Source organism: Falco naumanni, chromosome W (genome assembly GCF_017639655.2).
Source record: "Falco naumanni isolate bFalNau1 chromosome W, bFalNau1.pat, whole genome shotgun sequence".
In the NCBI taxonomy this organism is placed as follows: Eukaryota; Metazoa; Chordata; class Aves; order Falconiformes; family Falconidae; genus Falco; species Falco naumanni.
Window position 1 is genome coordinate 29,109,912 of NC_054079.1, and position 13,346 is coordinate 29,123,257.

The window sequence follows — 13,346 nt, forward strand, 5'->3', positions numbered from 1 at the left end:
AGATGAAACTAATCGGAGAATGTATAATAAGTTGTTTATTGGACAATCAGCTTCAGATATACGAAAAAAGTTACAGAAAATAGAAGAGGTAGGAGGAATGACTAAATGACAGAGAGAGAGACAGAGAGACAGAGACAGACAGAGAGGGAGAGAGACAGAGACACAGACAGACAGACAGACAGTCAGAGCCAGACAGACAGACAGAGAGAGACACAGACAGAGCCAGACAGCGAGACAGACAGCGAGACAGACAACGCGAGACAGACAGCGACAGCGCGACAGGGAGAGAGACAGAGACAGAGAGAAAGACAGAGAGAGAGACAGAGAGAGAGACCGACCGAGAGAGACCGACCGGCCGAGAGACCGTTAGTTCTGACTCAGCGTAGGCGGAGCCAGGAGTGAAGGCGGATAAACCCTCAAAGGTACAAAAGTAGGCTCCAGGGATCATGGTGAACAGAGTGTGGCATGGAAGTTCGTGCAGGGAAGGCACGCAGGATGGGGGCTGTCCCCCTAATGGCTCAAAGAGGTGAGCTCCAGTAGTGGTCATTGCCACCCCAGAAGAAACCTAGCCATGGTTTCCACTCGGCCAAAAGCCAGCGCCAGAAAGCATGTGGTGACCCTGATGGAGCTCACATGTGAACATGCAGCTGCCCAGGTCACGGGCTGCTGGGAGTGCCTGAGCCTGTCACTGCTACTGGAGGACAGCAGAGATAACACCTGTGTGAGGTGGGACCAGGTAGATGATCAGCTCAGCCTGCTGGCAGAGCTCAAAGAGGAAGCGGAAAGGTTAAGGAGTATCAGAGAGTGTGAGAGGGAGATAGACTGGTGGAGCTACTCCCCCACAAGAAGCAGAGGCTCCCCTGCGTACTATACCAGGCAAATGGAGGGGTCCTAAGTGACAGGGAGGAATGGAAACAGGTAAAAGAGGGAACTGGGTTTGTTTAGCCTGGAGAGGCTCAGGGGGGATCTTATTGCTCTCCAAGTTGCACCAGGGGAGGTTTAGATTGGATATTAGGAAAAATGTCTTCACTGAAAGGGTGGTCAAGCATTGGAACAGGCTGCCTGGGGAAGGTGGTGGAATCACCATGATGATCCTAAAAGTCTTTTCCAACCTAAATGATTCTATGATTCTAATAACAATGTATATTTTACAGTATTGGATTTGAAAGATGCCTTCTTTTGCATACCCCTGGAGAAGGAGAGTCAAAATCTTTTTGCATTTGAGCGGGAAAACCCAGTGATGGGATGAAAAGTTCAACTCTGCTGCACTGTGTTACCCCAGGGATTCAAGAATAACTCTACTTTGGTAATGTATTGGCCAAAGAACTGGAAGATTGGCAAGGTAAGATTTCTTCAATTACCTTGCTTCATTATGTAGATGATATTCTACTGGGAGCCATGACAAAACAGGAATGTCAAGCAGCCACTATTAGCTTACTTAATTTCTTGGGACTTGCTGGGTACAGAGTATCACAGAAAAAAGCACAAATTGTTCAGCTAACTGTAGAATATCTGGGTTTTGAGACTTTGCAGAGTGAGATAAGATTGGGAGCAGAATGAAAAGAGGCAATATGCTGCATAGCCCCTCTGAAATCAAAGATTAAAATGAAATCAAAATTAAGAGTTTTTTAGGAATGGCTGGGTGGTGTTGCCTGTGGATGCCAAATTTCAGTTTAATTGCTAAACCATTATATGCTGCTATCAAAGGACCTGAAGAAATTCTTGAATGGACTCCTGAATGTCATAAAAGCTTTGACACTATAAAATTTGAACTTATGAGGGCCCCCACTCTGGGATTGCCGACTTGAGTAAGCCTTTCACTTTATATGTATATGAAAAACATGTTCCCATAGTAGTTCTAACTCAAACTCTTGGAGACTGGAAAAGGCCGGTGGCATACTTCTCTAAGCAACTAGATGAAGTGAGCAAGGGATGGCCAGCATGCCTCAGAACAGTGGCAGCAACAGTCTTATTAATTACAGAAGCTTGAAAATTGTCTTTGGGATAACCCATTATTGGTTTTGTGCCTCATGCCGTTTTGGCAGTATTGGAACAGAAGGGCCATCATTGGTTGTCCCCAGATTGATTCAATATCAGGCATCCTTGATCGAACAAGATGATGTCAATTTGAAGGTGACTTCCATCCTGAATCCTGCAACCCTACTCCCTGTTAATGAAAACAATGAATTGGAACATGACTGTGTACATGTCATAGAATAGGTGTACTCCAGGCGACCAGACCTGAAAGATATACCCTTAGAGGATCTGGACTGGGAGTTGTTCACTGATGTAAGCAGCTTTATGGACAACAGGTAGCAAAAAGCAGGATATGCTGTGGTAACTTTGAAAGATAAAATAGAAATTAAGCCGTTACCTGTCAATACATCAGCTCAGAATGCTGAAATTATTGCATTGACTTGAGCCATAGAACTGTCTGAAGATAAATGAGTAAATACTTATATGGATTCAAAATATGCATTTGGGGTAATGCATGCTCATGGGGCCATTTGGAAAGAACGAGGGCTTTTATCCTCACAAAGAACTGCTATCAAACATGGGAAAGAAATTTTAAGACCTGCATGCAGCTCAAAACCAAAAAGAAGTATCTGTGATTGATTGCAAGGCTCACTTGCAATCACTTCAAAGGAAAAACAGATGTAATTAAGGGGAATCAAAGAACAGATGAAGCTGCAAAAGAAATAACTCTATCAAATTCTGTAATAAAAGCCTTGATTCCTATTGAGAAATTAGTATTAAGACAGCCTCCAAATTACTCTGAAAGGGATGATAAATTGGCAAAACTTCTGAATTGTACAAAAACTAAAAATGGATGGTAGACAATAGACACTATATAGATTATAGCTACTACTCCATTAATGAGTGAATTAATAAAGAAAACTCACCAGGAAACCCATATGGGAGCCAAAGCAATAGTGGCAAGCATAAGACGTTATGCTGTAGGGCTGAGAATGCATCAGTTTGCTAATATTATCATGAAACAATGCCTGATTTGTTGCAGAATAATCCAAAAATGCAGAAAAGACTCCCTTCAGTATAAGGGATGAAAATAAGTTGACCTCGTAGAGAAACAAGGCTGAATTGGCAGAACTGTTAGTGTACAGATAAGCTGCCAAATTTAGCGGTGAAACTGCAAGCATGTGAACAGCTCGTAATGAGCAGCTGCTTTGCTACACATAGACAAATTCCCAGGTGCTTTGCTGCACGTAGGCACATTCCAGGGCAGAACTTTGTGTCATGGTTTAACCCCAGCCAGCAACCAAGCAACACACATCCGCTTGCTCACTCCCCCCCACCCAGAGGGGTGGGGAGGAGAATCGGAAAGGAATGTGAAACTCGAGGGTTAAGATAAGAACAATTTAATAATTTAAACAGAATAAAAAGGTAAGAACAACAATAATAACAATAACAGTAATAATAATAGTTATAATGGAAAGGTGGGGGAAAAGGATAAAATCCAAAGGAAAAGGGAGAAAGGAAACAAGTGATGCACAATACAACTGCTCACCACCTGCTGACTGATGCCCAGCCAGTCCCTGAGCAACGATCACCCCAGCTAACTCCCCAAGTTTATATACCAAGCATGACATCCCATGGTATGGAATACCTCTTTGGCTGGTTCAGGTCAGCTGTCCTGGCTGTGTCCCTTCCCACTCTCTTGTGCCCCTCCAGACTCTGGCTGGCAAGGCCCAAGAAACTGAAAAATCCTTGACTTAGTATAAACATCACCCAGCAACAACTAAAAACATCAGTGTGTTATCAACACTGTTCTCACATCATAGCCAAAACACAGCACTGTACTAACTACTAAGAAGAAAATTAACTCCATCCCAGCTGAAACCAGGACATAAGCAACTATATATAACCGGCACTTAAGTATGCAATAAAAGATCTCACTTCTTCACTGACTTGGGGTCCATGCCTTCATATGCCACAAATGGTACCCGAACAAGGACTTGAGGGATAAAAACTACAACTCTGGTGGCATAGCCCAATTTATGACTGGGAAGATGATAGGATATTTATCCCTTAAATCTTTCCAGAGCCAACTGAAACGGTAAACTGTTTGCCAAACACCAGCTTATGTAATCATGTTCAATGGGAATTATCAAGTAATTAAGATCTTGGCCCGTGAGCTGAACGCACCGTGTACATCCTTTGGTGATGATTTCTGATACTAGTTCAATCTGAGTGCTTACTGTCCTCCGTGGTTGTACAGATAAAAATAACCACTCTAAGACATGTAGTGGATCTTGCCAGCACTCATTCCATTGGCCCAACAATCCCATGGGATGATAGTTAGCAATGACAACATATAAACTTATTGGAGTTTCTAAGTCTACATGGTGTACCCTTTTTTGTTGCAGACCATTGGCCACCCTCTCTAGGACTAAGCTGGCTTCCTTAGTGATCGGGGAGACATTAAATCAGTGTCACCCTTCAACAGATCAAAGAGTTGTTTCAATTGGTCTGTTTTAAGGCCCAAGTATGGCCTTACCCAATTTATGGTCCCTAATAATTTTTGCAAATCATTTAGGGTTCTGACATTTATTCGGAGCTGGATAGACTGTGGCTCAAACGTTTGATCTAGCACTTTAACTCCCAAGTATTTCCACGGGGCTTGTTGTTGAATCTTTTCTGGTGCTATATATAGCCCAAAGGTGGCCAACGACTGCTACAAAAGTGGATACACTTGCTGAAGTTCAGCCTTATTTGCAGCTGATACAAGAATATCATCCATATAATGATAACAATACACTTGTGGAAATTGTTCCTGTACAGGTGATAAAGCCTTTGCTACATACCATTGACATATAGTAGGACTGTGTTTCATACCCTGCAGCAACACCGTCCATTGGTATCGCTTACAAGGAGCCATATTGTTTCTGCTAGGTATTGAAAAAGCAAATTTACATTTATCAGCTTCATGTAAAGGAATACTGAAAAAACCAATCTTTTAAATCAATTGCCAAAATTTGCCTGATTTTTTTTTTTATCACAAACACAGGGGTATTCCAAGGACTATGGGAAGGTTCTAGGTGTCCTTGTGCTAATTGTTTTTTGACTAATTGTTGGAGGGCTACACATTTTTCCTCAGAAAGGGGCCACTGTTCCACCCAAACAGGGGTATCTGTCTTCCAAGTCAAAGGCAGAGTAGGTCTTTGTACACCCTCCATCACAGCGGCCCCTATTAAAAATCCTTCTGGGTACCAATGATGACTCCCCATTGTTCCAAAATGTCCTGTCACCACAAATTCATAGGGACATCAAGCAGGTAGGGATGGATTGTTGCTGTCTGGCCCTCCGGGTTTCAAACTTGCACCATATACCAACTTTGGACACTGTCACACCACCCACTCCCACCAATATGGAACCTGCCAAAGAGACAGGCCAAGAGCGAGGCCAGATGTGCGCAGATATAATAGTTACATCTGCTCCCATGTCAATCATTCCAGTCACCCATATTGCAGAAGGGGTCCCTTTGGCAAAGGTGATTTTACAGATTAGAATTGGTCAAACATTTTGTACGTTCCGAGTCCAGAAAATTTCTGGTGTTCCTGTTGAACCAAACCCTTCTTTGTCCCAGACTTTGTCATGGGCATAATTAACTTGTGCCCGGAAAAGAATTAATTGTGCGATCCAGCCACCTTCAGGAATTGACATGGGGGGGGGGAATCCACACTATTGCTTGAATCTGACCCATATAATCAGCATGAATGACTCCTGGTAAGACAAACAAACCTTGTAATGTTACACTAGACCAGGGGTCCTCAAACTACGGCCCACGGGCCGGATACGGCCCCCCAGGGTCCTCAATTTACAGACCCCCCCCGCCCCCCCCCCCATCTCCTCTGCCGGGCAAGCTCAGTCGGCAGCCTCTGCACTGCGAGGTCCAGCCAACTCGGGCGAATCGCCAGAGCCCCGGCGCGGCAAAGTCCCTTCAGTCCCTTCTGGCCACCCTGTCCGGACTGCGCGGCCGGGCTGAGGAGGGGGGCGGCGGCATCGGCGAGGGGGGCGGCTCCCCCGTCTCTCCCTCCCTCCCTCCAGCTCCCAGGCAGGACAAGCAAGCCAGCACCAGTGGGAAGCGCGCGCACCATCATGTCAAAAAAAAGAACAATTGACTCCGAGTGCGGGGTGTTCCAAGAAAAGTGGACTTCTGATTATTTTTTCACGGAGTACAAAGAGCGAGCTGTTTGTCTGATATGCCAGAATTCAGTGTCTGTGTCAAAGGAATACAATTTGCGTCGACACTACGAAACTCAACATAAAGGTAAATATGATTCTTTGGTCGGACAAGTGAGAAAAGATAAAATATTAAGACTGAAACATGGATTGACAACTCAGCAAAATACGTTTGTGAAGCAAAAGCAGCTCAATTTGTCATCACTTCGAGCAAGCTATCAAGTTGCCAAGCTCGTAGCGCGCACTGGCAGAGCATTCACAGAGGGAGAATTTGTTAAAGAATGCCTTCTTTCTGTGGCCAAAGAGATGTGTCCAGAGAAGGCGCATTTATTTAGTACAGTGAGGCTTTCAGGACCTGCAATTACACAAAGGACTGAAGAAATGGGGGAAAATTTGAATCTGCAGTTGCAAAACTCCTCAAAAAAACTTTGCTGTTTCTCATTGGCACTCGACGAAAGCAATGATGTTTGTGATTCTGCACAACTTCTAATTTTCATTCGTGGGACAAATGATTGTTTCGAAGTCACAGAGGAGCTTGCTGCACTGAAAAGCACCAAAGGAACAACTACAGGAGAGGATATCCATGAGAAAGTTTGCCAAACTATGAACGATTTGGAGCTGGACTGGGGTAAACTATTCAGTGTGACACCTGGTGGTGCTCCTAGCGTGGTGGGGTCCATGAAAGGAGTGGTTGCACACATTAACAAAGAGATGGACAAACGCAGCCATTCACATCCAATAGCCATACACCGCATCATCCACCAACAAGCCCTGTGTTGTAAATCACTGAAGCTGGACCGTCATGAAAATTGTGGTTTCTTGTGTTAACTGCATTAGAGCTCACGCACTAAACCACAGACAGCGTCAGGAATTTCTGTCTGAGCTAAATGTTGCCTATGAAGATATTCTGTACCACACAGAAGTCCGCTGGCTGAGTCGAGGGAGAGTTTTGAAACGATTTTATGACTTACTTCCACAGGTTTATGATTTTGTGCTTTCTAAAAACAAAGAAGTACCAGAGCTCAAAGATGCAGAATGGAAATGGCACCTTGCGTTTCTGACAGATGTAACAGAGCTACTCAACAATTTCAGTGTCCAGCTTCAAGGAAAGGGGAAGCTCATCTGTGATGTGTATTCACATGTGAAAGCATTTCAAGTCAAATTAGACCTGCTCATTAACCAAGTAAAGGAGGAAAACTTCTGCCATCTCCCCACAACTCAAAACCTGTCTGCAGAAAAACCAGCAGCTGCATTCCCAAACAAAACGTGTATGGATGTACTAGAAATGTTGCAAAAGGAGTTTCAAATTAGATTTAAAGAGCTTCGTCTCCATGAACAGGACATGCAGCTTTTCCGGAACCCATTTTCTGTTGACATTGAAACTGTTGATCTGATTTACCAAATGGAATTGGCCGAGCTACAGACTTGTGACTCGCTGAAAGATGCATTCAAATCAAGCAGCCTTACTAATTTTCTATGCATCTCTCCCCTCAGAGACATATCATAATCCCAGGAACCATGTACTCCAAATTGCAACCATCTTTGGCAGCACCTATGTCTGTGAGCAGACTTTTTCCCGAATGAAACATCTGAAATCTCCAGTCAGATCCAGACTAACTGATGAACACTTGCATCACTTGCTACGACTGGCAGTGACAAATATGGAAGCTAACATTGACCATCTCATTAGCCAAAAGCAGGCCCATAGTTCATATTGAAATATTATTGGGTTTTGTTGATTACAATTGTTCTTCATTTAAAATATTGCATTCTTTTCCCTGGTTTTTGTGCACTACTACAAATAAAATATGTGCAGTGTGCATAGGAATTCGTTCATTTTTTTCCAAACTATAGTCCGGCCCCGACAGTGTCTGAGGGACAGTGAACCGGCCCCCTGTTTAAAAAGTTTGAGGACCTCTGACCTGGACAATCCACAGTCATCCACGGATCCCGATGAAGTCCGATGAACATGACCCATGTGGCGGAGATTGGTACGGAGTGCACCATCAGCATATGCCAACTCATTGGCAGTAATGGGTTGGTCAGACACTGCACCACCAACAGTGGATGAAGTGCTTCATCATCTCTGAGACTATGAAGACAGCATCTCTACCTCCATCATCTCAGCTGTAGAGAGACTGGTCCAGCAGTTTGACAAGAATATGTCCTGCTCTCCACCAATACAGACTCGCACCTCAGCTATCAACCATAGATGCCCTTCTATTTGTAGGGGAGTATATAGAAAATACACACTACAGGGTACTCTGTGGTTTTACCTGCGATACCATGGAGAGGACATGAAGAGGTGGGATAGAAAATCTACCTCAGCCCTGGAGGCACGAGTGTGTGAACTACAAGTAAACCCAATCGCAAATAAGGAGTCTTCCAGGAAGGTTGCTGCTCCAGTCTCCAGAAGGCAGTTTCCCAGACAGAGTGATAGGGCTGACTTTACTCTTGATCCTGTGAAAAGGAATTCTAACCCATTCTGGCAACACATAAGTGAACGGAACCACTCCACGCTACATCCGTTTTGCACCGCTTACTGTCCTAGTGGGGACTGACCAGGATTAGAGGGACCCTGCCTCCAGCCAGGTGGAGGAAAGGGATAACAGGGTTTGCTGGACTGTGTGGATGCATTGGCCTGGCACATCAGACCCACAGGAATATAAAGCTCTAGTAGATACAGGTGCACAGTGTACTTTAATGCCATCAAGCTATGAGGGGGCAGAACCAATTAGTTTTTCTGGAGTGACAGGGGATTCCAGCAGCTAACTGTACTGGAGGCTGAAATAAGCTTGTCTGGGAATGAGTGGCAGAAACATCCCATGGTGACTGGCCCAGAGGCTTTGTGCATCCTTAGCAGAGACCTGGCTGTCCCCTCCCAATTCCTTATGCCCCTCCAGCCTTCTTGCTGGCAGGGCCTAAGAAACTGAACAGTCCTTGACTTAGTATAAACATTACCCAGCAACAACTAAAAACATCAGTGTCCTATCAACATTGTTCTCACATCAGAGCCAAAACACAGCACTGCACCAGCTACTAAGAAAATTAACTCCATCCCAGTTGAAACCAAGACAGGCAGCAAGCTGCACAAAGGTGGGAGAGGAAGGGGAGATTACCCAAGCACAAGATGTGCCATTCACCACCACTGCTGTATAACTACTTTTTAATAAATCCCAGCTGGTAGCTGCATTTAACATTGATGTTTTTGGCAGCTGCCATTTGCTGTTCCTTTCAGACTGTAGACACAGATATTTTTTTTCTGAAGATAGATTTATGTTCTCAAATGCATTTAATAGAAATAAGCTCAATGGGCCAAACCTGGGGTAGGGAAACATGAGCTCATTAGTATGCCAGCGAGTTGGGAGAGCTTTGTGATGGCTCTGCATCCCAGCTGGGGCTGTGACCATGTATACTGCGGGCAAGGGGCAGCCACACGGGTAAGGCAGATCTGGGTGCTCCTGGAGCAAACACATCTCAACCTGCAGACTCAGATCTCCTTCACAATGCAAAGTGCAGAGGCTTATTCCTGTGGTGGCTAGATCCCCTGGCCACTCCAGAAATACTCAGGAGAAGCTGCCTTATTTATGGAGTCATGCATACCATATTTCAGATATTTCCTTCTGTGCATTCTCCCATCTGTAAAATTAACCCCAAGCTGGCTGTCCTGATGTCCAGACTACTTTAGCCCAGGTTCATGCACTGCTCAGGCTGGAGTGACTGACTCTTGCCCAGAGTTGCCCTTTGAGCAGCAAGCAGAGAAACCATGCACTATTACATCAGAAGTGCTGGTGCTGGGCCTGGAGGAGCACTGGATCTGCCATGCTGAGCAGTTCCCCAGCTGCCTCACACCCACAGGGCACCTGTGATCTCCATCCAGCTGCCCATGTGCAAGACGTGCATGCTAGCATTTGGTTTGCATGATGCAGTCACAAAGAGAGACTGGTGGAAATTGCTAATCTGGGCAAATTCCTCGACTTTTTCAGCAGGACTGTCTGGTCTCTGTCCTCCCTCACTGCAAACCCAACGTGCTAGGTGTCCTCAGGGAGCTGCTGGCCTGGCTGCCATCACCAGCCTGCTGCTTGCCAGGGCAGGGTGATACTTTGCTGCTTTTATCTTCCATGAGAAGTAACTTAAGTGCTCTGGAGCGCAAGCAGATGCCGGGAGCTCCCCAACTCCATATGCCACCATCACAGTACATGACAGAGCACTTCACAGTACAGCCTCTTCATCACCTGAGCCTATGGCTGTATCCTTGGGCACTCTCCTTGCACCCTTCTTCCTTGCAAGCCTGCCTTTTTTAGCCTGAGCTTTGGTCTTTTTCACTGCCACAAGAGCAGCACAGCATGGTGTCAGCAGGCAGAGCTGGCAGGCGGTGGTTGCTGTGACCTGACTTGTGACCATGCTGGAGACCCCTTGCCAGCACCCTGCTGTCACAGGGAGCAACACACCCAGTGCTCAGGCTGAGGGCAGTCAGGAGAGCATCTGCATCCTCCTATTCCTCCTATTCCTCCTCCATCCTACAGACCCCTCTGCAGAGCAACTCAAACACGTAATATCCTCCCAGTGCTTGCATCCAGGCCCTGCTGGGTGCCATGTCCCCCCAGCTGGGGCAGCACAGGATGGTTACTGCCCAGTAGGTGCTGCTGTAGAAGTCAGAGGTGTAAGAGGGCTTCCCCAGAGACTCGTGGGCTGTGGGGAAGTGTCCCTTCTTAAAATTACAGGTCTCAGTGGGAGGTTGAGAGAGAGGAGTGATACTGCTCTACCAGCAGCTGCCTCTCCTGGGAGGCAAATCTTCAGGCCCTGCCAGCAGGGGCTTGTGCCTGCCCAGCTGCCTACCTAACTCCTGCCCTTGGCAGCTGCCTGCTTTGCATCATTTACCTGGCATCACCTTCCTTGAAGCATCCACATGTCAGCACCCGGCTGAGATGTGACTGGTGGTGACACCCCCACACACACACACACAGAGCTTTGCTGTGAAATGAAGAGGACCCACCGCTGACCTAGATAAAGCTCAGCTTTCACAACACAGTTCAGAGCTCAGCTATCAAACCCATGGTGATTTAATATCTAGGGATAAACTGAGCCTTTTTCTAGGATGAAGGGCAGCTCCTGTGTTTACTGGTGTTACTTCAGCAACCAGTTTCCCAAATGCCAATGAAGTTGGGCAAGAATAATGAAAATCAGGAACATATGGCAGAGGAGCAATTGCCTCTGGTTATTGCATCTTGGCTTTAGGAAGGAATCATTAAGATCCTGTCTGCCTTCACTGTTACCATCTGCTCTTGTTCACATCCCTCTGCTTGCCCTGTCCGTGTGCTCCCATAGGGAGTTCCCACTCTCCTTCCTATTTTATGGCTGGAGATGTCCTTTCCCTGACACATGTGGACCTGTGCAGTCCTCTATGGTGCATAATGGTAGGCACCAACAAGCAGGAGAGCTCCAGCATCCTTGGGTGAGTGTGGGGCAGAAATGCATTGATGTGGGAGATTGTCCTTCACTTCCCCCTCAACCTGTTAGAGATCCAGCCAAGCACTTGCTACTCACACAGAGCTGGCAATGGGCATCCTCCTGCAGCCAAAAAAGCTCCTCCTGGAAGGAGACCCCATGCAGAGGAGCTGTGCAAGATGTTCCCAGCTCTCCTGTTCACTTACCAGGGCCCAAGAGCTGGCTCTGGCATGGGTCCTGCTGTGATTGCTCAGGTGCAAAGCCCTGGCTCAGCCACAGAAGCTGCAGCCATCAGCCCTGAGCCAGTGGCCAGCATGAGAAGAGATGCTTCTCCTGGTGCCTGCTGCTGCTCTGCCACCAGAGGCTTTTCTGGGGAGGGGGATGGAACATCCTCCCATCTACCCCCAAAACAGCAAATCGCATCCTCTTCCCCTTCCTTTGCAGGGTGTTTGGGGGGAGGGGGAGAACGGGAGGGCTGGGACCCTCCAGGACCCGGCTTGCGAGCTCTTTGCATGCTGGGTAGGGACAAGCCTGTGCCAGCCCCCCCCCCCCCCCCCCCCCCCCCCCCCGGGAAGCTCGAGGCTATACCCCTGACAACCCCTCCCTCCCCCGAAGCATTGCTCAGCAGTTTTCTCCCTTGCCGAAAGCCTGGAGGCGATCCTGCACACATGTATACCACAGCTGTCTGAGTTATTTAAGGACACAAGGATTTTCTTGCTGCATTCCCAATGTCATGTGGCTCGCTAATGAAGGCCGGCTTGGGGCTGCTGTGGCACCCACCATCCTGGCTGCTGCCAGGGGCTGGGGTACAATGGGGTGACACCCATGAAACTGGCTCTTGGCTTTGCAATGGGGACCGGCAATGGGGACCAGCCCCACCGGGACCTCAGCTTCCAGGAAAGCTCGGTGCTGTGACACGTCACTTTTTGGGGGCTGTTGGGGGGGGCACGGGGCACCAGCTGTGCTATAGAGAACCCCCAGGACTGGATAGAGCTGCCAGGCTCTGGAGGGCGACAGTTGATGAACTGCACTGGCAGCCGATGCTCTCACCTGGATTTTCGGCTTCCCGAGGTTGGGCAGTAAGGCCGGAGAAGGGATGGGGCTAAATTTAGCCTGTCCCATTGCTGCGAGTGGCCGGACGCTTGCTGATGGTGCCTCCTGGGGCGCCCAGGAGATGGGGAGGGGAGTCCTTCCCCCCATGAGACTGGAGCACCCCTCTCCTGGGGCACCCCTCTCCTGCACGGCTCCTGCAGCCCAATTTGGCCAGCACCGGTACAGACCTGGGCTTGCACTGGTATCAATCACGCTGTTCATGGGCATCATCCAAACAGAGCCAGGCAGTTTAACCTGGGAAGCAGCCGTTGGGGGGACAGGGTGCAGTGGCGTGTGGCTGGCAGGGATGCTTTTGGGTGGCAGCCCCATCTGACAGTGTCCTCTCTCTTCTCCCCACAGGCCTTATGTGACTGCACCGTGAACATTCCCACCATCGAGGGGCGGGTGATCCCATTGCCCTGCAATGACATCATCAAGCCGGGGACAGTGAAGAGACTGGGCGGGGAGGGACTGCCCTTCCCCAAGCCCCCAGACAACGTGGAGTTCAAAATCCGCTTCCCAGACAGAATAGCTCCCCAGATGAGACAGATCCTCAAGCAGCACCTCCCATGCTCCTAGAACCCGGGATCTCTCCTCTAAGCAGC